We start from the raw sequence: 26,369 nt of genomic DNA, 5'->3' as shown, positions 1-26,369 counted from the left end.
CATAAGATAATATAAACTTTATTGTCCCAAGCGGGAAATTTGTTTTGGGCACATAGTGCGACATAGCTGCATAGCAGATACAACCATCATATACAAACAAGACACACAGTAGTCAACCATGTAGTACGCAAGGCGCAGATTTGAATAAGATAATAGTGCAATGAGGACTACTAGATGAAATAAATGTAACTAAAGTAGTTAACTTCATCAGGGCATTGAATCACAGACAGTTTGTTGCAGTATGAGACTGACCATTGTGTCATAGGCTACCACACAGCTGTAAGATGGCTCAGCCTGGGCAAAGTGCTTAAAAGAGTATGGGGCCCGAGGACAGAGATTCAGGAGTTCTGTGAGAAGAAAGCGAATGACATCCCAGAGCTCTCAGATGTAGACTGGATGGCAGATTTGGATTTGCTGTTAATGTGACTGCACTAATGAATGAACTAAATACCAAACTGCAATGCAAGGGCTTTTTTGTACATATGATTAGGCCTGTCATGATAAATTTTGCTGGGCGATTAATTGCGTCAGAAATTATTGCGGTAATATTGCGCAATATTGTGCTTTTAAGACCATTTTTTGAACTTATATAATGATAATAAAGGCATAATGATGCAAGTACACCAATCAACATTTTTTAACAAGAATATTTAGGAATGCAACAAAAACAACAAGAAATAACATAATATCCAAAATAACACGTAAAAATACCAAAATAAATAAATAAAGACCTTTATAAATACAAAAAAATAGACTCTCAGTCTCTCACTCAGGTGTGCAGTTAATATAATAACATATATATATATATATATATATATATATATATATATATATATATATATATATATATGTATATAAATAACGTGATCGTGATATATATATATATATATTAGGGATGGATCAGGTATCGGCGCCGATCACATTATTTTATATTTTTACAAAATCGCCTCCGCTTTCCAATATATAAAGTAGGGGTGCCCCGATAACATATATAATTTTGTCAGCACGGCAGTGACCCGCTCCCACTATGAGACCTGAATGGCCTGCAGTGAATTCTGCGTTCAAGTGACGTCGGCATAATCAGAAAAACTCTTTCTGACTGGGAAAATTCAAGAATACCCCCTCATGTCGGAAAACAACTCATTAACTCGGTCATAATTTCACACAGATGCGCACACTCTCTTTCACACACACACACACACACACACACACACACACACACTCATGAAAAAACACTACTGAATCACTACTCATCACTACTACTAAATACCTACACATAAACTACTGTTTCACTACTTGATTGCTATTGAGCTGTGTAGTGATTTGTGTAGTGATTTGATTAGTAATGAGTAATGTATTGGGTGATTTCACTACTGATCGCTACTGACAATTACTACATGATGCCTATTCAAATCCCTGCACAATTGCTACTTAATCACTTCTGTCTCACTATTGGATTTTGGGAAATTACTATATAATCACTGCTCATTCCTTCACATTTATTATTGAATAACTACACAATGCTTACACATTTACTGCTGTATGTCTTCACAATCCCTATGGAATTACTACATCCTTCTGCATATGTAGTGTTTTATCACTATTCATCACTATTGAATTAATTTTCATTGCTACACAACCCTTTTGAAATTACTACTGAAACTCTACATGATTACCACTTAATTACTTTTGTCTTACTATTAAGCAATGACTACATATAAACAACTCATTCCTTGACTTTTACTCTTAAATTACAACATTCTTACAATTTCTGATGATGAAACTGTCCCATTCATTACAATTTACCAGTTCAGTATCATGGTTCAGTTAGTATTCAGGTGAGACGTGAAATCAGGGTGTAAAATATCATACAATTTTATTGCAAATTATTACATACATTAATTACATTACATATTTGATCAGGAACATGTCTTGTGCCATTGAATGCACTTAAAAGAACAGCTAGACTACCCCCAAGGAACCCTCCTCCAACCAGAACTACGGAGTTGTCTCTTCGAACTTGTCATAACCAGACACCTGACTATCCTCTGTGACACACAAACAGTATCTCTATGGGCTTCTTTGGGTGTCTTGTGAATGCACTTAAGAACAGCTAGACTACCCCCTAGGAACTACCCCAACACACACAAAAAGACCAGGTGGTTAACAAAAAAAAAGGACTAGGACCCGTGCAAGCGTAATCCTATGTGATATTACATGAGCGTAATCCATATACAATATGAATGAAACACTCTCGCAAGGCCACTGGAGCTCCATCCACCTGACAGACATGTAGATTGTTTCTAACATTTGTCATTTTCTTAGATAAAGCACACAAACTATCACTGTTATGTAAATATCATGGTTAAACATACCACATGATGAATCACTCGTCTCTGTGAGAGCCATGCTCATGTTCAGAGTGGTTCCTCTGTAATGACAAAAAGCAAAGAAAAAGGTGGATCAATTCACAACCTTATTTTTATTTCATGAAACATATTTACAAAGTTCAGTCTCTTAACCTTCCTGCCTGACTGTACAGATGTCCACTCAGGAGGGGGGGCCCGTGGAACTACAACCTCCCCCACCACAATCACACGTGGAACCACCTTTGGCAGAGGCTTGGGAGACACCGGGCGTGACACCTGTGGCTTAGGTGCTGGTATCTCCAGGTGCTGTTTGGTGGCAGCCAACAGCGACTCCACGAGGATAGGCATCCCCATGTCGTCACTGGGGTGTACCTACAAACACAAAACAATGACAAAAAAAAATTTAAATATTATTTTGAAAAATGTGACTTTTACTGTCAAACATACTGTGTTGAATAATTTTCTATTTATGATATGAAAATAATATATTCTACTTACACCATCACAGCACCACAGCTTGCGGTTGTTCAGGGGGAAGCGGTCAGCGTGGTGAAAATATTTCACACCTTAAAAAAAAGGAACAAGAAAAGAAACACAGTTTTTGAAAAACACATTTTAAAAAGGCAATGTCAACTTTCTTATTAGAAAACCATAATGGGTAATGCGTAGTGCGCATGCGCCCGCGCGTGCAGCCTGTTGCAGTCGCTCCTGCTTGTTTTCTCGGTTTTCTTACTTTTTTGCTTTATTAAGTTTGGTATTTGTGCTGGCTTTTTGTGATTGTAATTTTGGAACTAAATAATTTCCCCTCGGGGATCAATAAAGTATTTCTGATTCTGATTCTGTATAATATTAGAAATTATATGTAAAATATATAATTCTCATAAGCCTTCATAAAACTGTTTAGAACCATGTATCATTATTTTCAAACATACCGAGACGTGCTGACACGCGGTGAAATTCATGCCGGAAAAACTCTTGGATATCCCCCGGGACTGTCAAGTGCGGGACAAAGTCCCAGCGAAGACCTAAACAAAGTAATAATGGTTAATGATAAAATCATACTGACCTGTACACATCTGCCTCATTAAAAAGAATACATGAATAACCTACCTGTGCAGTCGGCCAGACGCTGCAGACAGTGGCCAGGTATTGGCCAAAAGCTATGCCTCCTTGCTTAGGCGTCTTGCTGGCCGTCAGGTTGTTCCTAGGGGCCATGACACAGACAGCATCAGAGATCCGAGGAAGAACAGCATTTTCATCCTCAGTCCTGAGCTGGTCAGTGCACGCCCCTGGAGTGGACATGACGCCAAAGGTGTAGCAATCCTCTGGCATCAGCACAATCCCATCTGCAAGGGAGTGCAGATGGGACGCCCCTACAAGAAGAACAAGCTGGAACGAAAGACAGGATTTCTTTTAGGCTGAAAACACACAACTAAAACTTGTAATCATCAGTGAAATCTTCATGAAATGTACATACCGTCTTGCCTGGGACCTCAACTGGAATGACCAATTTATGCTGGTGCCCAGTGTGCTCAGAAATTGACTGTTTGTGCACTTTGTAGCACCACCCTGTGCCACAAGCTGTTGATGAACATAAAATGTTTTTTAAAAAAAAAGAGAGACCAAATTCAAAGTTCAAGCACTTCAACACAATATGTGAACTTTTCAAGACTATAAAAATACACAAAGTTAGGAGTTTAACTCAGTCATACAGCAAGGATATACATGAAAAGTTGATTTCAAGAAGGCATGCCACATACATGCACCAGCATCACTGGAGGCCAACTGTCGCTCCGACATCCTCCACTTAGCCGCCTCAGAGTGATGGTAGGACTTGCCACGGGGCATCTAAAAGTATAAAGACCCAGTTATTAAGCATATTAAAATCAAACTGATAATTTACTAATGATTTGACATTGACAGCAGCTGACACAAACACACACACACACACACACACACACACACATACACACACACACACACAACTGATACACTTTTTTGATTGACAAGGCCAAACAGTTTCACGACCACACTGCATTCTAACAACTTCTTCAAATACTGTCTACTTGTATTATTAAATCAATTATGTCCACAAACACATAATGCTTTAATTACATTGGAACATGCTTTGTTAAACACAGTAGGCTATATCACAGAGCATTGGACAATGTAATTCATTTTCAGACATTAAACATGAGAAGATTATTTCAATTGGACATTCTCATTTCCCAGAGGACTCAGTTTAAGAATTAATGAGTGTTACACGCCAGTAATATGAAGTTATTTACTAGTGTTTTGCGGTTAATTCTACCGTGGATCTGTTCATCCCTGCATGCGGAGGCAAACAGGCAGATGAGCTTTGTTTCCTGCTAGATTGAGTGCGACTCATTCATCCAAACTTTGCAAACATGGTCGGGATTTGTAGAGGACATATGTATGTTGTTCACTATGAAATGTGGTTACTATAAATAAATGCATCTCTTTGCAGAGAGGGAAATATGAAAAAATGCTCCGTTCGACACCCCTCTCCCCTAAGTTACAACACATCACTCTCTGGTTGAGTCAGAGAACAATGGCGGCTAACTAGCCGTTACGCTAACTACCTGCTAAGTTACGCTAGCTTATTAAGCTAAGCTAATGGCAAAACATTGCAATTTAATCACTGAATATTCCACAGTTTAAAAACAACCAGTGTGAGCTGACGCAGCACCTAAAATATCGCACTCTCCTGCTGAGTCGAAGGATGCTGGGGGCTAAGTAAGTCCTACGCTACCTAGCCACTATGCTAACTAGCCGCTATGCTAACTAGCCGCTTTGCTAACAAACGACTATGCTAACGAACTGCTACGGTATCTTACTGAGCTGAGCTAATGACAATACATTCCAATTGATATAATGTAGGTACACACAGTTTATATAGCATACAAACCCACATATAATGTCAGAAGCACGAGCAACATTCACAAAATGACTACGCTACAAGCAAGCTCCTACCACTTACCGTAATGACTGCCGTGTCCTTCGGTGAAGGGGGACAAACAATCACAACGCAGCGCCGGGGAATAAGGTGGAAGCTCCAAACGGAATGTCATTGGATAACATGATCCTTAGCTAAGCCCCGCTCCCTTGGTTACTGTTGCTATGTCTTTCAAGCATTCACTGCCAGCCATGCTCTATGCATAACAACTACAGAGTATGCAGCAATATAGCATTGGTTTCAAAGTAAATATCAGAAATTTCTTGGAAAACTGTTAGGAAATATCAGAGACAAGCAGTCAAAAGATAAGACATTTTTGACTTGAGCATCTTAGTGATAAAGTCATCATCAATGGAGCTCCGATACTATGATTCACCACGACAACAGGGGAGAAAACTTCTGGGAAAAAATACACAGCTACAGTCATAAAAAGAATCACTGACAGAGTTAATGCGTAACTCATATTAAATGTAACATCAATTTCTTTTCATATTAGACTTTGAGAAAGTCATTAAATGTTGTTCAATGTTTTTAATAATTGGGTGAAAATGAAATTTAAAAACAGACCCATGATTGCTCCTCACTTTGGTTTTATTCATATTCCACATATTAAACAAAGTAAAAGTTTACTCAGTCGCTATTTCAGCTTGAGTAGCTTTTACCACCAACAGATGCTGATTACCACACATCTAGTCTCCTAACATCCTGTTGAGTAAATGAACATGTGGAAAAAAGCACAGGTGGTGGTCACTTCCACCTCCACCACGTCCAACAAAAGGCAGAGAAGCTGGTCCTGAGTCAGGTCACTGGATGACCAGAGCCTCAGGTCATCACTCACCCCCAGGTCCCCAGGGCCTAGAGGCTATTAATGTTACCTATAATGTTGCAGCAAATTAGAAACACAGACATGGAAAAGGAGTTGTTGACAAAACTAAAAAAATAAATGACTACTGATTGTTGTTTTTGTATCTGTAGAGTTCGTTAAATTACAAGGTGTGGAAATCACAAAATCAACGCCAAATTGAAAAATTTGAATCAAAACGGCCATCTTCCTGTTTGGAGTAGAGCATTGGTGGCAGAGACTTTTTTGTGCGTCTGGGCAACTTACACATATGTACACATTTTCATCTTCCTACTCTTATCTCACTATAATTGTCAGGGCAGTGTTTCCTGACTAGTCCAACAGGAAAACAGTTGTCACATCTGACTGATTATAGCTCTACCTCCTTTTAGAGACTTAAACAATTGCTTTTTTTTTAAATTTATCTACAAGGACTGCAGATAGGGCAGAGGACAGTCTGCCACTCTTATTTGGAAACTGTTATTATTTCTTTTTATTTGCTGAACACCATATTCTATTATTCAGATTAAAGACCCCAAAAGATATTTCTGTGTCCTGTGCTGGTTTAATTTCGCCAGCCTACAACTGTTTTTGTAAATTGTGTGTGTGGTTGGATAATTATAAAGTAGTAAATCATTTCAATTAAAAAAATTCTGTTGCGTTTTCAGTTACTGTATTATATCACAAATATCCTTTAATTTTATTGAATTGTAAATGTATATGAATGATCAGTGGAATATCCCGAAATGAAATCCCTGAGAAATTACCTTTGCTTCTATATATAAAAAACAAAAAACAATTTTACAGTAGGCTCTCATTGTCTATTCTGAACACTGATACTTAAGATACACACAGAGCCTCACAAAAAACTACTGTGTGTATACACATCAAGTATGTATATTCAAGCACTAAAATCTAATTGATCACTATTTAAAATATGTAGTGTTGCTGTAGCGGTGTGACTACATATTTACTATACAAGCAAGTAGTAAAATCTCTACATAATCACTATTTAAATGCCTGTGTAATGAAGCAGTAGTGTTTTAACAGCTCCTTCACTACTCTGCTTGGTTACTACTGGAAACACTACTGTTTTACTACAAAACTCTACTGGTGTGTCATAAGTAGTGTTGCTGTAGTGTTGTGACTACATATTCACTATATGAGTAAGTAGTAAAATCTCTACATAATCACTATTTGAATGCCTGTGTAATGAAGCAGTAGTGTTTTAACAGCTCTTTCACTACTCTGCTTGGTTACTACTGGAAACACTACTGTTTTACTACAAAACTCTATTGGTGTGTCATGAGTAGTGTATAAACTACAGATTTACTACACAATTACTACAGGTGACTACACAGCCACTACTACACGAATAGGTTTTGTGTAGTAATTTAATAGCAGTTTTTCATGAGGGCACACACGCACGCTCTCTCTCTCTCTCTCACACACACACAGACGCGCACACTCTCTCTCACACTTTGCACGGTATACTGGTACCAACAGTAGACCACGGCACTAAAACTCACAGTACATATGATACCATAATGTTGGAGTACCATAGTACTACGGTACCTCAGGTACCACTGCTGTGGGATAAGTTCAGTCGCAAGAGGGTGAGTGTCCATGCGCCGTCCAATAACGGCGCGCACTGTCCAATAACGGCGAATCCTGCCGGTTGTGGGTTGAACGAGGGTCACAGACACAGACAGGAATACGTATTCCTGTCAAATACAGCAGCCATAGTACGCGGCACAAGATAACGGCTTACCGGTGACGGAGAACAGCCGAGCCGTGGCAGCACACAGGTATGTGGCGTGTCAGAGGAGAAACGAGCCATTCACATTACTCTTTGTGTCAGTAACAGTCCACAAACCTCACCACACTTTAGGGACTGTTCTTTACTTATGAAGGGACCGTCAGGGGAGCAGGGTGGCTGGTTGATTTTTATTTTATTTTTTTATTTTATTTTGATCCCCCCTATGTTAATCACTTATTGATGCTGTTTTTGAAGTATGAATAAGTCACTAAGTAATTTATTCCTTTGAAATATCATTGATGTATTATAGAAAAATGATTTATCTTTTTATAAATGACAAAAGGCACATCTGCCTCATTTTTGCTGTGGTATCGTGATACTAGGCTACTCAGAACTGTGATACTGCCACTGGTATCGTACCGTGGGTCCCAATTTTGGTACCATGACAACACTATCTCACACACACACAGACGCACGCGCGCTCTCTCTCTCTCTCTCTCTCTCTCTCTCTCTCTCTCTCTCTCTCTCTCTCTCTCTCTCTCTCTCTCCCCCTCCCTCTCCCTCGCTCTCTCTCTCTCCTAATATGAGATAAAAGCACAACTGAACCTCATTTACCTTTCACCTACCGTGAAAAGGTATTCATTTGAATGGAACCATAAGCCAAAATTCTTTAAACTCATTTTTTTGTTACTATGGAATGCACTTTTTCAGTTTGTTTACATAGACAAGTCTAACTTGTTCAGTGCAATCACTTTCTATATATATATATTTATTTTTGGAAAAAATAAATATCTCTTCATTTAAAGAGTCAAAACTGTTTTGGTTTTGTTCATAGTATTGATGTCATGATCTTAGGTGTATATATACAGTACAGGCCAAAAGTTTGGACACACCTTCTCATTCAATGCGTTTTCTTTATTTTCATGACTATTTACATTGTAGATTCTCACTGAAGGCATCAAAACTATGAATGAACACATGTGGAGTTATGTACTTAACAAAAAAAGGTGAAATAACTGAAAACATGTTTTATATTCTAGTTTCTTCAAAATAGCCACCCTTTGCTCTGATTACTGCTTTGCACACTCTTGGCATTCTCTCCATGAGCTTCAAGAGGTAGTCACCTGAAATGGTTTCCACTTCACAGGTGTGCCTTATCAGGGTTAATTAGTGGAATTTCTTGCTTTATCAATGGGGTTGGGACCATCAGTTGTGTTGTGCAGAAATCAGGTTAATACACAGCCGACAGCCGTATTGGACAACTGTTAAAATTCATATTATGGCAAGAACCAATCAGCTAACTAAAGCAAAACGAGTGGCCATCATTACTTTAAGAAATGAAGGTCAGTCAGTCTGGAAAATTGCAAAAACTTTAAATGTGTCCCCAAGTGGAGTCGCAAAAACCATCAAGCGCTACAACGAAACTGGCACACATGAGGACCGACCCAGGAAAGGAAGACCAAGAGTCACCTCTGCTTCTGAGGATAAGTTCATCCGAGTCACCAGCCTCAGAAATGGCAAGTTAACAGCAGCTCAGATCAGAGACCAGATGAATGCCACACAGAGTTCTAGCAGCAGACCCATCTCTAGAACAACTGTTAAGAGGAGACTGCGCCAATCAGGCCTTCATGGTCAAATAGCTGCTAGGAAACCACTGCTAAGGAGAGGCAACAAGCAGAAGAGATTTGTTTGGGCCAAGAAACACAAGGAATGGACATTAGACCAGTGGAAATCTGTGCTTTGGTCTGATGAGTCCAAATTTGAGATCTTTGGTTGCAACCGCCGTGTCTTTGTGAGACGCAGAAAAGGTGAACGGATGGATTCCACATGCCTGGTTCCCACTTTGAAGCATGGAGGAGGAGGTGTGATGGTGCGGGGGTGTTTTGCTGGTGACACTGTTGGGGATTTATTCAAAATTGAAGGCACACTGAACCAGCATGGCTACCTGCATCCTGCAGCGACATGCCATCCCATCCGGTTTGCGTTTAGTTGGACGATCATTTATTTTTCAACAGGACAATGACCCCAAACACACCTCCAGGCTGTGTAAGGGCTATTTGACCAAGAAGGAGAGTGATGGAGTTGCTGCGGCAGATGACCTGGCCTCCACAGTCACCGGACCTGAACTCAATCGAGATGGTTTGGGGTGAGCTGGACCGCAGAGTGAAGGCAAAGGGGCCAAGTAAGTAATCAGAGCAAAGGGTGGCTATTTTGAAGAAACTAGAATATAAAACATGTTTTCAGTTATTTCACCCTTTTTTGTTAAGTACATGACTCCACATGTGTTCATTCATAGTTTTGATGCCTTCAGTGAGAATCTACATGTAGATAGTCATGAAAATAAAGAAAACGCATTGAATGAGAAGGTGTGTCCAAACTTTTGGCCTGTACTGTATGTATATATATATATATATATATATATATATATATATATATATATATATATATATATATACATACCTAAGATCATGACATCAATATTATGAACAAAACCAAAACAGTTTTGACTCTTTAAATGAAGAGATATTTATTTTTTCCAATGAAAAAATATTGGCAAGCATCTCAAACATTTTCGAAAAGATATCAAACAAAAAAACCATTTGATATCTCAAATGAACATCAATTTAAATAAGGTGCATTACTTACTGATATAAAAATAAAGGCCCCTTGAACTGAAATGTGGTCCGAACAAAATAGGTGGTCTCGGTCCGGACCAAACGAAATCATGGTTCGGACTTTTGCACTGTGAAAGCTTTATTTTCGATAGTTCGGACTTTAAAACCTTTAACCCTATGGGCCCGAATGATGCATAGTGTGTCCAAATTCACACCTGTTCTTCTCTGTGGATTTTCTCCAGGACTGTGTGTCATAGCAAGAAGCCACGCATATCACGTGAAACAGCGGAACAGTAGCTTTCCGACAAGACCAAGCACTTGTCAGTAGTCCAATGTTTTCACGGCGAAAAAAATTATAAAGTTACACTAAAATTATGTATAACACAGCTTTCATACAGCTTTGCACACACATTACTCTTGGGTGGATTACTCGCGAATGCAGGGTCGCACAGAAATGCCACACGTATCACATGAAAGTGCAGGACCAGAGCTTTCCAGTGATACACATCATTGTGCTGTGATACACATCATTGTGCTGTCATCCCATCATATTATAAATACAGACCAATTGTCTACAAAATAAAAACCTGACGAATTTCTTTACAATCCTTTATACAGATCTTGTTATCAGTCACTTCATATAGTGAGGAATATCCTATCTTACCACGTCTTAGGCTTGCGTGTGTTTCTCCCTGTCTATCCACATTTCTAGTCTGGCTTTCAAGATGCAAATATCTCCATATTGTCCAGTTGACACTCCATCAAACTTTGTATGACAAGACCAGCGAACTTCACCTTTATACACCATATACATTGAGGGGGACAAAAACCACTATTCAATGCAACTATCTGCAGTCAGCACATAAATGTATCTCTATATCGACTGTCCCGTCACGTCTGATGTCAGATCAAAGGGGATTGGCACCGTTTGGCATGCGTAATGGAGCTGCTCCCGGCTGTGCCCCTGGCTGTGCAGCCAGCTCGCCCGGCTCGCCCGGCTTGCCCGGCTCCTCCTCCTCCTCCTGCTCCTCCTCCTCCTGCTGCTGCGGCGTGGCACCGTTTGGCACGCGTAATGGAAACCCAACCTGATTTGATTAACACAGCTGCAAACTAATGAGTTCACATCCCTCTCAGCCAACCACAAACAGCCACAGCATCAGATAGGGAGTATATATTCAGCATCTGTCATCTTAGAAAAGTCAAAAGAAAAGAAACAGAGTGAGACTGCGAGAGAGAAAGAGAGAGCGCGTGCACGAGAGAAACGCTGTCAACAAATTGTAAGTTATGTTCGGTGTCTTAAAGCCCAACTTGCAGGTTGGAGACCATGGTGAATAAATGTGTAGATAAATGATGTAGAAACTCAATTAAAACAAAAAACAAAAACATATACACACTACAGTGATTTTTGGGGTCATTTTTGTGAGAGAATTTTGCTTCCGCATCTAAAAACCCACTAACCGGAAGTGACGTAGCGTAAGGGAGTCCGGCCGAGTTTGATTGAGTGTAACATTAATAAACATGGATCCCAGTACTAGTTTTGAGACTGAAGAGGTTGAAAATGTATATTCATATGCATATGACGGCCCACAGGCTTATAGTTATGAGCCTGCTAGGCGCCCAAGAGACCAGGAACAGATCAGGGTTAGGAGAAATAACGGCCACAGGAGAGAAATAGAGCTGTGGTGTGAGGAGAACCAGTGGAGAACTGGGCAGGTGTCTTGGTGAGCAACGACAGCTAACGATGTCTAACGCTGTGTTCATATCACAACATTAAGTTTGCCATCACGTATTAGGTTATAACAAAGCTACCAATAGTTCTGCCAGTATTAGAACTAATGCTACTTACCCATAACAGAAACTAATGCGCAAATATCAGCTTGTATCAGACGTATCTTGCTATGCGTGTTATAACTCCGCATTACAGTGTATTGACGTCCGCAGGGGAGAGAGGGAGAGAGAGAGATAGGAAGATTTCCTGATAATTTTTTGTATGATAGGTGGTTGTGTGGATACTGCTAGCCCATGCCCTCAGCTGTGGAGAGTATGTGCTGCAGGGAGGTGGATGCCTTCTGGGCTCTGGTGGAGAATCTGACCCCCAGACTAGACATAACATGCCTCACATTGCCCATCAGTCCTCACGCTGCCCGCTCCCGTCTCAAACACAGAGGCCTCTCTCTCCACGGAACCCGCCCACCCTCGCACATACTCCCGAGGCTCGAACCGAGCGGCCCCGCACATACCCCCGTGTGGGGCCGCGAGCCTCAAACACGGAGGCTTGGGTGTGAGGGTCTCCCTCGAGTCTCCGCGGAGAGGGAGACAATTTACTGTCACTGTTGTACTTCAACCATATGCATCTTCACACACATTTCACTCACTTTAACTCACACAGAACGTCATTAGCGACGCATTTAGCTACCGAAGCTTTTTCTAGTGGCACCCTCCACGAGCCGCAACACGCACACACTCTCTTAATCACGGTCAAAATCAGTGTCTCTGAGTGTCACAGTTGCACACTAAGGTTCTGCTAAAACATACTACTGTTATCTGGGTGTTCATTATACTCAGCTTACCTGTAGGAAATTTAGAAACATGACTGGCTGCTAGTTCAAGCATATGACCTTCATCTCTGTTGCTAACGTTGCTAGCCTAATAATTACTGACTGAATGAACTGAGTACACCTCTTCTGATTAACTGTAACATTACCGTCATTATCATAAATATCAAAATTTAGAACACAGTCACATTTTATAACTTTGTAAGGCCATCATGTACATGATGAGCTGAGTTGCTAGTGTTAGCTATCGAACTAGAACTAGCTAAAAATCAACAAGCTAACGTACAGCCTACTTTAACAAACTAACTTACCACAGGGGCAGAAACAGATGAAACATTGTCTTCAGAGTCCCGAAGCCAAGTGTCGCATCCTACTCCAACTGGAGTGGCACTGGAGGGGCTTGCATCAGTTTTTTCAACCATCTCAGCATTGCTAGGTTCTGTGCTCTGATGTGGAGTGGCGAGCATAGCTGGCGAGTGGCACCCAGCGTGACCGTCATGCAGTGAGTTGAGCTCCGTGTGTGTGCATGCGCGCGTGTGTGGAGCCAGATCAGGTGCAGCAAAAAGCCACTGTATTTTTAAACACCCATTTCGATATTACTTTGACTTTTTTTTTTTTTTTTTCACACACACATCATTTGTGTCCCAGTAGCAATTTTTATAGTTCCTGGGACGTCGGGACACAATTAGTTTCAAGCCCTGGGAGCATATTAATAATTTATTAAACTTTATATTTTATACTTTATACGGTAGCTGCAAAGGAATTAACTATTAATAACACCTTCTTAATTTAATATGATAGGGTCTTATATTGTCTTTTAAACCAGTAATAAATGTGGTTATTATTCTATAATTAACCCTTATAAATCATAATTAATGTAAATAGACAGCTTATTAATATTTAGGATAGCTTTATAAACTGTTACCAAGTTTCTATGAAGTGCTTGTAATGCTCCTGTATGCAATAATAACTGTTAAATATGCTGTAATAAACACTTAGTCTTATTAATGGTAATAAACATCTTATTCTGTCTCATAAGTGCTCATTAACTGTTAATTGGTGCTTATTAAGCATACAGTGCCTTAATATAAAGTGTTACCCAGCATTCTCACCCACTTGCCAACACTAAAGGAAGCCACACCATTAGCTGATCCCCTCTTGCAGGCAATCCATGTTAGGTCCACTGCATGGTGAGTTTTCAAGGCGATTTCAGGACTTCAAAACAGTTGAGAATTAAAAGCACCTGATCCCATCTCCCTTTACCTGCAGTGTGGGTAACACACCCGAGCGATGTTCAGCTCAAATTTATTGACCTGCAATCTGATACACTGCTGGCAGAGCACTTAAAGTCAGTAGCGCTGCTCTATTTTTAGTCTTCTCTCAAAGAGGAGAACTTCCCATACATGAGGAGGCATGCTCATAAGATGTTGGTTCTCTTTGGATCTACCTACATATGTGAACAAACATACTCAGTGATAATGTTCAGCAAATCCAGATACAGATCCTCTCTCTCTGATGATGACCTGTCGGCTGTCCTTCACATATCCACCCCAGACATTCAACCAGACTTCAGTACACTTGTTCAAGCCCAAGACAGACTGGATTTTTCTCACTGAATAAGAAAAAAGAACTGAAAAACATCAAAAGCACTTGCTTTTTGAATAAAGTTAATTAATTGCTGGTCCTTAACATTCCGCAAAATATACATTTTCTGTTGTTCTGATGTTAAAAATAAAATGAAATAGTGATATGATGATTGGAGTTTATACTTTTGGGTTTGACCACCTCCACATTTTCACATTCTTATTGTAACATGTATTCTTACCAGTAGCAGCTCAAAACCATATGATTTACTGCTTTTTATGAAGCGATAAAATTGATATTGAGCAGAATTAAGCTCAGCCTATTGGTTCTGCCCTCCACAATAGTCCCAGTTTCTCATGTGGCCCCTTGGGAAAATTAATTGCCCACCCCTGCATTATGGAACACTGTACCATTTATTAAGCCTAGTCTGAGACAGTTTACAATTTCAATAATAACTAAATTCTAGGGGTGTCACATTCTGGTCGGTTGGTTGGTTAGTTGATATGCTCTTGTTCGACCAAATTCTCATCAACAGAAAATCACTGGTGTTACTTTAATAAGGCTGTGTGTAAATTAAAATCCATGGTGCTCCAGAGCTCGGAGTAGAGCCACTGCTCCATCGTGTCAAAAGGGGCCAGCTGAGGTGGTTCTGGCAAGTGTTGCTGGGGAGAGGGACGTCTGGAGTACTTCACTTAGCCTGCTGGCCCCACGACCCAGCCACAGATAAGAAGTTGAAAATAGATGGCTAACGTTAGCTTTTGAGACAAAAATAGTTAGGCTTTCTTGCATGCAGCGTTACAGAGATATTTAATGTTGATAACATTATGTTGTATACAAGGTCAACCCCAGAGTTAACTCTATTGTGTCCAGTTTATCAGATTTTTCTTATCAGTCCCATTCAGTGTTTAGCTGTGAGACGGACTCACACATGCAGCTCCGGTCGAGAAGCATTACAGTGCAATTTCATTAACCTGCAGAGCTGGAGAGCGCCTGCAAACCCACAGTTTTAGATGTATGCATGTGCAAGTTCCAGACCCGCAGTTTCAGACGTGCACATGCGTAAGTTCAACCCACAGTTTTAGACGTACGCATGCATGAGCTCAAGAGGGTGGGGAATCTGTCAATAATTTTTTTGGATTTGGCCAATCAGAGGCTCACAATCCCCTGTCCGTCAGTTTTTAATTCAGCCAGTCACTTCACAGTAGTGTGAGTTGTCAACATTTTAGCTAGCTAACTATGCTAGCGCTAGCTAGTGTCTGCATTATCAACTCCCTGATCAGAACAGAATATAGTAACTTTAACCACTGCTGGTTTAAGAACGACCACCGCAAATAATGTGCCTCTATTTAGATTATCAAACAGACGGTGGATCATAGACGTTTGTTTCTGGCGAGGAAGATATAAAACACAAAGTTCACGGCTCCACATTCAGGGGTGTATGGACACAGGAGGGAAGCCGACAGACTCCACCGACCTCATGCCCTCCCTCTGGTTATTCAGAACACAGCCCACATCAGCGGGGTTTGCTAGATGCTGCTTAGGAGCATAGAGCCAGGCCGCTTGGCTTGGCCATGGGCGGACTTGTCCCTCTGGACCATCCATTTTAACATCAGCATTAACTTTGGTCAAAGTATCAACAGATGCCAACGCTTTTAATCAACATTTTGAAGTGGAAATAGACAACTTCTCAGCTAGCTGATGCTGGCAGCCAGAAACAAATATCTATGATCTAGGGCTGGGCGATATGGATAAAAATTCACATCCTTGTAATTACAGACTGACTATATACACAATATATATCTCAGTGTTTTTCTATGAAATGGTCTACATGTTCAGTTAAAAATCAAAGTCAATCAAATCACATTTGAGATGTCACAAGCAGTTTTACAAAAACAGATTGTGATCAAAATAAAATGCAAAGAAGGGTTTTATTCCCCTGTTTGAAAATACGCAGCTGTGCAACAGTTACACCTCCAAAACACTAGTCGGCAGCGGGGTTTTTGTGAAGTGCTGTCAAGTTAAGTTGATTCAAAACACACCTAAAACACACATTAAACATGGCTTAATATCAACAGTTTCAAACACAAGTACACAAATCAGCTTCATTATAACTGGCAGTATTCACAGACAAAGCACTTGTCTTTTGCTGGACACATATTTCCAACAAATGCAACATGCTAATGTTTTTAGCACAAGCCTGATGGCATTTTACATTGTTTAAATTAGCCTAGCAGCTAATTAGCCTAATTAGCCTGGCTATGAAGTCAGGGACAACAGCAGCATTTAACTAACATAACGTTACAAAATCCGACTCCGTTACACCACACAGGGTTCACCGACACAAAACAACTGTCTTATACTAAACATGTTTTCTTAACAAATGTAACATGCTAACATTATTAGCACAAGCCTATGGCATTTTACATTGTATAAATTAGCCTAGCAGCTAATTAGCCTAATTAGCCTAGATTTCCTATACTCACATAAAGCGATTTCTTGTTTATCATATGTGAAATTGGAGTAAATAAAAGCTTCTTTTCCCCGAGGGAAATGGTTTCAGCTTACAAAAATAGACAGGAGGTCTGCGTTGCCGCGACGTGTATGGCTCTAAAAAAGTGTTGCTGGAGAACTTGTGAGTGTGTGAGTGGGGTGTAGCTGTGCAGAGAGTGTGAGTGAGGAGAGATGCACACTGGTATGCGTCATGTAACGCAACCTGACCCTATATCGATATGAATGGTGTTGTCCAAATTCGTATCGTGCTTGAAAATATATCGATATATCCTATGTAGCCGCTATATCGCCCTGCCCTACTTTGATCCATTGTCTGTTTGATAGTCTAAGCAAAGAACACGTTTTCCCCACGTTCTTCTAAAATGATCTTAAAAACATTTAGCAATGTCTGTCCGTACAACATGGAACTGTGGGTCTTGAACTCTCACTCACGTACATCTAAAACTGTGACTCCCCGGCTCTGCAGGCTGATGCTTCTCTTAAAATGCACAACTATATCGGATAATATTACCTTTAAAGATTCATTGTTCACTAGGGGCAATCGACTTACCTGAACACAGAGTTTACTTGCCCTGGACAAGTTTTAATGTCCAGCTCTGTGATAAGAAGAAAAAAGCTTTGGTGGACACACAGCGCTACCAGGTAGAGTGCATTCAGTGCACTGTGGCCAATTAAGTTTATCTAAATATGATATGCAGAATTTTTCCCCCATCGACCAATTGATTGTTTGAAGAGTAGGCAGAATTTCAATTGACCACAATTATTTTGTTTGAGTACAGCTCTACTAAATGCCAAATTCACTGTAATACAATTCTGTTTTAGGCCAGGACAATGCACAGTCCCTGTCTGCTTATGTCAGGGCTACTGGCAGTGATTTATGCTGCATGTTAAATGCCTTCATCTTTGCTTCAGTGTGCACCATCCTGGATTAATTTGTGTCTTGCCATCAACAGTCATGTCGCCACTAAAGGTTGCCCTGTCTTGCATTTGTTACCAGATAATGAGAGCAAAAACTGCACTTTTTTATGTTGATTTATGTATTTGTTTTTGTTTTTTGGGGACTGAGCTCTCTGCATCAGCACTCCAGCTGCGCCAACGTAGCAGTGTGATTCAAAAAATGAAACTGTCAGTAGTCTCAACAAAGACAAACAAACAAACAGTGGATTTTATTTTATGCCAGTGTATTCAAAAGTTGTCCTTCAGATAAAGGATGTTTGATGTAGAACTGAGCCTGAATGTGCTCCTTAAAACCATGATCCCTTTAATTCATCAAATTCAAGATCTTGTTCTTATTTAGGGGTTTTTCAAGGTCTGACTACAATAACCTACAGTTCTAATGTTGTCCAGTCCAGGAGTTTACAAACTTTTTAGACCACAGCATCCCATCAAAGTAGTTGTCAATATTGTTAATTTTACCAATTATAATTTTTCATTATTTTTTTAATTATTGTTATATTATATTACTAGACTAAAAACCAACAGGTGCTCTGCAGATTTACAGATAAAATTTGAACTTAATAATTTAGTAATACAACTTAATGAGCTAATATGTTGAATGTATTATTGCTTTTTTCTTATGTTTTGATATGTTTGAAAACACAATATATGTATATATCAATATACATATATCTATATCCACACACATACACACACACACACATGTATATATATATATATATATATATATATATATATATACACACTGCCTGGCCAAAAAAAAAGTCGCCACCTGGATTTAACTAAGCAAATAGGTATGAGCCTCCTATTGGATAATTACTGCATGGGCGATTATCTTTCAGCTGGCAACAAGTTATTTAACCCCAACTGGTGCAATGAGTTGCTTCTCATTTCCTAAACAACCATGTCAAAAGACACATCCCGTGGTCGTGGAAAAGATGTTAGTCTGTTTGAGAAGGGTCAAATCATTGGCATGCATCAAGCAGAGAAAACATCTAAGGAGATTGCAGAAACTACTAAAATTGGGTTAAGAACTGTCCAACACATTATTAAAAACTGGAAGGATAGTGGGGACCCATCGTCTTCGAGGAAGAAATGTGGCCGGAAAAAAATCCTCAATGATCGTGATCGGCGATCACTTAAACGTTTGGTGAGATCAAATCGAAGAAAAACAACAGTAGAACTCAGGGCTATGTTCAATAGTGAAAGTAAGAGCATTTCCACACGCACAATGCGAAGGGAACTCAAGGGATTGGGACTGAACAGCTGTGTAGCCTTAAGAAAACCACTAATCAGTGAGGCTAACCGGAAAAAAAGGCTTCAATTTGCTAGGGAGCATAAAGATTGGACTCTGGAGCAATGGAAGAAGGTCATGTGGTCTGATGAGTCCAGATTTACCCTGTTCCAGAGTGATGGGCGCATCAGGGTAAGAAGAGAGGCAGATGAAGTGATGCACCCATCATGCCTAGTGCCTACTGTACAAGCCTGTGGGGGCAGTGTTATGATCTGGGGTTGCTGCAGTTGGTCAGGTCTACGTTCAGCAACAGTATGTGCTCAAAGAATGAGATCAGCTGACTACCTGAATATACTGAATGACCAGGTTATTCCATCAATGGATTTTTTCTTCCCTGATGGGACGGGCATATTCCAAGATGACAATGCCAGGATTCATCGGGCTCAAATTGTGAAAGACTGGTTCAGGGAGCATGAGACATCATTTTCACACATGGATTGGCCACCACAGAGTCCAGACCTTAACCCCATTGAGAATCTTTGGGATGTGCTGGAGAAGGCTTTGCGCAGCGGTCAGACTCTACCATCATCAATGCAAGATCTTGGTGAAAAATTAATGCAACACTGGATGGAAATAAATCTTGTAACACTGCAGAAGCTTATCAAAACAATGCCACAGCGAATGCGTGCCGTAATCAAAGCTAAAGACGGCGGTCCAATGAAATATTAGAGTGTATGACCTTTTTTTTGGTGGTGACTTTTTTTTTGACCAGGCAGTGTATATATGTATATATATATATATATATATATACAGTACAGGCCAAAAGTTTGGACACACCTTCTCATTCAATGCATTTTCTTTATTTTCATGACTATTTACATTGTAGATTCTCACTGAAGGCATCAAAACTATGAATGAACACATGTGGAGTTATGTACTTAACAAAAAAAGGTGAAATAACTGAAAACATGTTTTATATTCTAGTTTCTTCAAAATAGCCACCCTTTGCTCTGATTACTGCTTTGCACACTCTTGGCATTCTCTCCATGAGCTTCAAGAGGTAGTCACCTGAAATGGTTTCCACTTCACAGGTGTGCCTTATCAGGGTGAATTAGTGGAATTTCTTGCTTTATCGATGGGGTTGGGACCATCAGTTGTGTTGTGCAGAAGTCAGGTTAATACACAGCCGACAGCCCTATTGGACAACTGCTAAAATTCATATTATGGCAAGAACCAATCAGCTAACTAAAGCAAAACGAGTGGCCATCATTACTTTAAGAAATGAAGGTCAGTCAGTCCGGAAAATTGTAAAAACTTTAAATGTGTCCCCAAGTGGAGTCGCAAAAACCATCAAGCGCTACAACGAAACTGGCACACATGAGGACCGACCCAGGAAAGGAAGACCAAGAGTCACCTCTGCTTCTGGGGATAAGTTCATCCGAGTCACCAGCCTCAGAAATGGCAAGTTAACAGCAGCTCAGATCAGAGACCAGATGAATGCCACACAGAGTTCTAGCAGCAGACCCATCTCTAGAACAACTGTTAAGAGGAGACTGCGCCAATCAGGCCTTCATGGTCAAATAGCTGCTAGGAAACCACTGCTAAGGAGAGGCAACAAGCAGAAGAGATTTGTTTGGGCCAAGAAACACAAGGAATGGACATTAGACCAGTGGAAATCTGTGCTTTGGTCTGATGAGTCCAAATTTGAGATCTTTGGTTGCAACCGCCGTGTCTTTGTGAGACGCAGAAAAGGTGAACGGATGGATTCCACATGCCTGGTTCCCACTTTGAAGCATGGAGGAGGAGGTGTGATGGTGCGGGGGTGTTTTGCTGGTGACACTGTTGGGGATTTATTCAAAATTGAAGGCACACTGAACCAGCATGGCTACCTGCATCCTGCAGCGACATGCCATCCCATCCGGTTTGCGTTTAGTTGGACGATCATTTATTTTTCAACAGGACAATGACCCCAAACACACCTCCAGGCTGTGTAAGGGCTATTTGACCAAGAAGGAGAGTGATGGAGTTGCTGCGGCAGATGACCTGGCCTCCACAGTCACCGGACCTGAACTCAATCGAGATGGTTTGGGGTGAGCTGGACCGCAGAGTGAAGGCAAAGGGGCCAAGTAAGTAATCAGAGCAAAGGGTGGCTATTTTGAAGAAACTAGAATATAAAACATGTTTTCAGTTATTTCACCCTTTTTTGTTAAGTACATGACTCCACATGTGTTCATTCATAGTTTTGATGCCTTCAGTGAGAATCTACATGTAGATAGTCATGAAAATAAAGAAAACGCATTGAATGAGAAGGTGTGTCCAAACTTTTGGCCTGTACTGTATGTATATATATATATATATATATATATATATATATATATATATATATATATATATATATATATATATACATACCTAAGATCATGACATCAATATTATGAACAAAACCAAAACAGTTTTGACTCTTTAAATGAAGAGATATTTATTTTTTCCAATGAAAAAATATTGGCAAGCATCTCAAACATTTTCGAAAAGATATCAAACAAAAAAACCATTTGATATCTCAAATGAACATCAATTTAAATAAGGTGCATTACTTACTGATATAAAAATAAAGGCCCCTTGAACTGAAATGTGGTCCGAACAAAATAGGTGGTCTCGGTCCGGACCAAACGAAATCATGGTTCGGACTTTTGCACTGTGAAAGCTTTATTTTCGATAGTTCGGACTTTAAAACCTTTAACCCTATGGGCCCGAATGATGCATAGTGTGTCCAAATTCACACCTGTTCTTCTCTGTGGATTTTCTCCAGGACTGTGTGTCATAGCAAGAAGCCACGCATATCACGTGAAACAGCGGAACAGTAGCTTTCCGACAAGACCAAGCACTTGTCAGTAGTCCAATGTTTTCACGGCGAAAAAAATTATAAAGTTACACTAAAATTATGTATAACACAGCTTTCATACAGCTTTGCACACACATTACTCTTGGGTGGATTACTCGCGAATGCAGGGTCGCACAGAAATGCCACACGTATCACATGAAAGTGCAGGACCAGAGCTTTCCAGTGATACACATCATTGTGCTGTGATACACATCATTGTGCTGTCATCCCATCATATTATAAATACAGACCAATTGTCTACAAAATAAAAACCTGACGAATTTCTTTACAATCCTTTATACAGATCTTGTTATCAGTCACTTCATATAGTGAGGAATATCCTATCTTACCACGTCTTAGGCTTGCGTGTGTTTCTCCCTGTCTATCCACATTTCTAGTCTGGCTTTCAAGATGCAAATATCTCCATATTGTCCAGTTGACACTCCATCAAACTTTGTATGACAAGACCAGCGAACTTCACCTTTATACACCATATACATTGAGGGGGACAAAAACCACTATTCAATGCAACTATCTGCAGTCAGCACATAAATGTATCTCTATATCGACTGTCCCGTCACGTCTGATGTCAGATCAAAGGGGATTGGCACCGTTTGGCATGCGTAATGGAGCTGCTCCCGGCTGTGCCCCTGGCTGTGCAGCCAGCTCGCCCGGCTCGCCCGGCTTGCCCGGCTCCTCCTCCTCCTCCTGCTCCTCCTCCTCCTGCTGCTGCGGCGTGGCACCGTTTGGCACGCGTAATGGAAACCCAACCTGATTTGATTAACACAGCTGCAAACTAATGAGTTCACATCCCTCTCAGCCAACCACAAACAGCCACAGCATCAGATAGGGAGTATATATTCAGCATCTGTCATCTTAGAAAAGTCAAAAGAAAAGAAACAGAGTGAGACTGCGAGAGAGAAAGAGAGAGCGCGTGCACGAGAGAAACGCTGTCAACAAATTGTAAGTTATGTTCGGTGTCTTAAAGCCCAACTTGCAGGTTGGAGACCATGGTGAATAAATGTGTAGATAAATGATGTAGAAACTCAATTAAAACAAAAAACAAAAACATATACACACTACAGTGATTTTTGGGGTCATTTTTGTGAGAGAATTTTGCTTCCGCATCTAAAAACCCACTAACCGGAAGTGACGTAGCGTAAGGGAGTCCGGCCGAGTTTGATTGAGTGTAACATTAATAAACATGGATCCCAGTACTAGTTTTGAGACTGAAGAGGTTGAAAATGTATATTCATATGCATATGACGGCCCACAGGCTTATAGTTATGAGCCTGCTAGGCGCCCAAGAGACCAGGAACAGATCAGGGTTAGGAGAAATAACGGCCACAGGAGAGAAATAGAGCTGTGGTGTGAGGAGAACCAGTGGAGAACTGGGCAGGTGTCTTGGTGAGCAACGACAGCTAACGATGTCTAACGCTGTGTTCATATCACAACATTAAGTTTGCCATCACGTATTAGGTTATAACAAAGCTACCAATAGTTCTGCCAGTATTAGAACTAATGCTACTTACCCATAACAGAAACTAATGCGCAAATATCAGCTTGTATCAGACGTATCTTGCTATGCGTGTTATAACTCCGCATTACAGTGTATTGACGTCCGCAGGGGAGAGAGGGAGAGAGAGAGATAGGAAGATTTCCTGATAATTTTTTGTATGATAGGTGGTTGTGTGGATACTGCTAGCCCATGCCCTCAGCTGTGGAGAGTATGTGCTGCAGGGAGGTGGATGCCTTCTGGGCTCTGGTGGAGAATCTGACCCCCAGACTAGACATAACATGCCTCACATTGCCCATCAGTCCTCACGCTGCCCGCTCCCGTCTCAAACACAGAGGCCTCTCTCTCCACGGAACCCGCCCACCCTCGCACATACTCCCGAGGCTCGAACCGAGCGGCCCCGCACATACCCCCGTGTGGGGCCGCGAGCCTCAAACACGGAGGCTTGGGTGTGAGGGTCTCCCTCGAGTCTCCGCGGAGAGGGAGACAATTTACTGTCACTGTTGTACTTCAACCATATGCATCTTCACACACATTTCACTCACTTTAACTCACACAGAACGTCATTAGCGACGCATTTAGCTACCGAAGCTTTTTCTAGTGGCACCCTCCACGAGCCGCAACACGCACACACTCTCTTAATCACGGTCAAAATCAGTGTCTCTGAGTGTCACAGTTGCACACTAAGGTTCTGCTAAAACATACTACTGTTATCTGGGTGTTCATTATACTCAGCTTACCTGTAGGAAATTTAGAAACATGACTGGCTGCTAGTTCAAGCATATGACCTTCATCTCTGTTGCTAACGTTGCTAGCCTAATAATTACTGACTGAATGAACTGAGTACACCTCTTCTGATTAACTGTAACATTACCGTCATTATCATAAATATCAAAATTTAGAACACAGTCACATTTTATAACTTTGTAAGGCCATCATGTACATGATGAGCTGAGTTGCTAGTGTTAGCTATCGAACTAGAACTAGCTAAAAATCAACAAGCTAACGTACAGCCTACTTTAACAAACTAACTTACCACAGGGGCAGAAACAGATGAAACATTGTCTTCAGAGTCCCGAAGCCAAGTGTCGCATCCTACTCCAACTGGAGTGGCACTGGAGGGGCTTGCATCAGTTTTTTCAACCATCTCAGCATTGCTAGGTTCTGTGCTCTGATGTGGAGTGGCGAGCATAGCTGGCGAGTGGCACCCAGCGTGACCGTCATGCAGTGAGTTGAGCTCCGTGTGTGTGCATGCGCGCGTGTGTGGAGCCAGATCAGGTGCAGCAAAAAGCCACTGTATTTTTAAACACCCATTTCGATATTACTTTGACTTTTTTTTTTTTTTTTTCACACACACATCATTTGTGTCCCAGTAGCAATTTTTATAGTTCCTGGGACGTCGGGACACAATTAGTTTCAAGCCCTGGGAGCATATTAATAATTTATTAAACTTTATATTTTATACTTTATACGGTAGCTGCAAAGGAATTAACTATTAATAACACCTTCTTAATTTAATATGATAGGGTCTTATATTGTCTTTTAAACCAGTAATAAATGTGGTTATTATTCTATAATTAACCCTTATAAATCATAATTAATGTAAATAGACAGCTTATTAATATTTAGGATAGCTTTATAAACTGTTACCAAGTTTCTATGAAGTGCTTGTAATGCTCCTGTATGCAATAATAACTGTTAAATATGCTGTAATAAACACTTAGTCTTATTAATGGTAATAAACATCTTATTCTGTCTCATAAGTGCTCATTAACTGTTAATTGGTGCTTATTAAGCATACAGTGCCTTAATATAAAGTGTTACCCAGCATTCTCACCCACTTGCCAACACTAAAGGAAGCCACACCATTAGCTGATCCCCTCTTGCAGGCAATCCATGTTAGGTCCACTGCATGGTGAGTTTTCAAGGCGATTTCAGGACTTCAAAACAGTTGAGAATTAAAAGCACCTGATCCCATCTCCCTTTACCTGCAGTGTGGGTAACACACCCGAGCGATGTTCAGCTCAAATTTATTGACCTGCAATCTGATACACTGCTGGCAGAGCACTTAAAGTCAGTAGCGCTGCTCTATTTTTAGTCTTCTCTCAAAGAGGAGAACTTCCCATACATGAGGAGGCATGCTCATAAGATGTTGGTTCTCTTTGGATCTACCTACATATGTGAACAAACATACTCAGTGATAATGTTCAGCAAATCCAGATACAGATCCTCTCTCTCTGATGATGACCTGTCGGCTGTCCTTCACATATCCACCCCAGACATTCAACCAGACTTCAGTACACTTGTTCAAGCCCAAGACAGACTGGATTTTTCTCACTGAATAAGAAAAAAGAACTGAAAAACATCAAAAGCACTTGCTTTTTGAATAAAGTTAATTAATTGCTGGTCCTTAACATTCCGCAAAATATACATTTTCTGTTGTTCTGATGTTAAAAATAAAATGAAATAGTGATATGATGATTGGAGTTTATACTTTTGGGTTTGACCACCTCCACATTTTCACATTCTTATTGTAACATGTATTCTTACCAGTAGCAGCTCAAAACCAT

The 26,369-nt window shown here is 40.5% G+C and overlaps 1 protein-coding gene and 1 long non-coding RNA gene across 6 annotated transcripts in view; one reads left to right on the top strand and one right to left on the bottom strand.

Annotated features, from left to right (window-relative positions):
• The window catches only part of crtc3 (CREB regulated transcription coactivator 3), a 218,408-nt gene that overhangs the window by 60,690 nt on the left and 131,349 nt on the right, over nt 1-26,369 (top strand). The window lies entirely within an intron of this gene.
• LOC144458843 (uncharacterized) lies at nt 2,471-4,799 on the bottom strand. The gene is made up of 5 exons (XR_013488216.1): nt 3,847-4,799; nt 3,480-3,758; nt 3,302-3,394; nt 2,868-2,935; nt 2,471-2,741 (listed from the first exon to the last, which is right to left on the bottom strand). It is a non-coding gene; the product is annotated as an uncharacterized LOC144458843 (long non-coding RNA).

The sequence above is a fragment of the Epinephelus lanceolatus genome, chromosome 2, assembly GCF_041903045.1.
Source record: "Epinephelus lanceolatus isolate andai-2023 chromosome 2, ASM4190304v1, whole genome shotgun sequence".
Lineage (NCBI taxonomy): Eukaryota > Metazoa > Chordata > Actinopteri > Perciformes > Serranidae > Epinephelus > Epinephelus lanceolatus.
This window is presented reverse-complemented; position numbering and strand designations above follow the sequence as displayed.